The sequence below is a fragment of the Penaeus chinensis genome, chromosome 9, assembly GCF_019202785.1.
Source record: "Penaeus chinensis breed Huanghai No. 1 chromosome 9, ASM1920278v2, whole genome shotgun sequence".
In the NCBI taxonomy this organism is placed as follows: Eukaryota; Metazoa; Arthropoda; class Malacostraca; order Decapoda; family Penaeidae; genus Penaeus; species Penaeus chinensis.
Window position 1 is genome coordinate 36,336,008 of NC_061827.1, and position 618 is coordinate 36,336,625.

Sequence of the window (618 nt, forward strand, 5' to 3'; positions counted from 1 at the left end):
GAAGCAGGTTCCCACGACCCGCGCCTCCGTATTCATATCTCCATGAATATCTGGCGCTAAATTTCTTCGACTAGGAAAATATGTCCGCTCTTCAATCACGTTTTAGCTCTTATGCGTTTTAATGCTGTGTTTTATATGCGTATGTATAGTATGTAAATATAATTTGATAACGAAAAATTTGACTTTTTTAAAAATCTAAGGAATAACAACACAATGTTTTTCTTTCTTTTTATTCCGTGCTACAGATCCAAGAGTGCAAATATTAAGATATAGATAAGTGTATGCATACAAAGATATACATACATACATATATATGTGTGTGCGTGTATGTGTGTGTGTGTGTGTGTGTGTGTGTGTGTGTGTGTGTGTGTGTGTGTTCTTCTTTTCCTACAGTTTTCTCTTCCGCTCTCCCTTAGGTTAATCTCTCGGGTTACTTGCTAGTCATAAGCTCTACCATACTACTAAGTCTGATGTACTAACAGCGCCTTTTTCCTACGTGAGTCCTACCACATCCCTGCTATGCATTTAGCTTTCCTACATCACAACCTTCATTAGAAATATGATAATAATTGCAATATCGAAAACAAAAATTAATAACACATCTTTCTTTGTGAAATT

At 35.8% G+C, this 618-nt stretch overlaps 1 protein-coding gene across 1 annotated transcript in view; it reads right to left on the reverse strand.

Moving 5' to 3' along the window:
- Positions 1-387: 387 nt before the first annotated feature.
- LOC125029283 (acetylcholine receptor non-alpha chain-like) overlaps positions 388-618 on the reverse strand; it is a 6,399-nt gene continuing 6,168 nt past the window's right edge. The window contains exon 5 of the mRNA XM_047619174.1: positions 388-618. This exon is cut by the window's right edge and continues 810 nt beyond it. The gene's annotated coding sequence lies outside the window, so the exon portion shown is untranslated.